The sequence below is a fragment of the Centruroides sculpturatus genome, unplaced genomic scaffold (genome assembly GCF_000671375.1).
Source record: "Centruroides sculpturatus isolate CEXI.00-Female unplaced genomic scaffold, Cexi_2.0 scaffold370, whole genome shotgun sequence".
Taxonomy (NCBI): domain Eukaryota; kingdom Metazoa; phylum Arthropoda; class Arachnida; order Scorpiones; family Buthidae; genus Centruroides; species Centruroides sculpturatus.
In genome coordinates this window covers 178,597-179,149 of record NW_019384564.1, presented here as the reverse complement: position 1 = coordinate 179,149, position 553 = coordinate 178,597, and positions in this window count along the sequence as shown.

The following is a 553-nucleotide window of genomic DNA, read 5'->3' as shown; positions in this document are numbered from 1 at the left end:
GTGTGTCTGTCTGTCCTTCATGCATTACCACACAATTTATCCGATTGCCGTGAAACTTTGGGAAGTTGTTTAATATACTCCCGCGAAGGTTTCTGGTATAGTACGATTGCCATGAAATTTTGGAAAGTTTTTTAATACACTCCTGCAAAGTAAATTTATCCTACGATAGATGGCACGCGTGTATATGAGTTCTGTGTGTTCAATCGATTTCAAATTGTGAAGACCATTTCCCCCTCCAAAAAATATCTCTATATATGCATTTGTTATTTACGATATTTGTAATAATTTTTGTTTAATCACTTTATTTTAACTATTTTTTGCTAATTATGTATTCGCTCAAACTTTGTTGAAACCTTAACTGTGTCCCGAACAACAACCAAAGTTGTAGGAGGAAATTCGCCTATTTTACCGATCTAGGGATCCCCCTTTACCAAATTTTAATATCAACTCAAAATAATTTAAAAAGACAAATTACAATAAAACGGTTTATTATCCAACTATCAGAAATTTCACAACATGCCAAGGAAGAGAGGAAGGAGCAATTAAATAATTA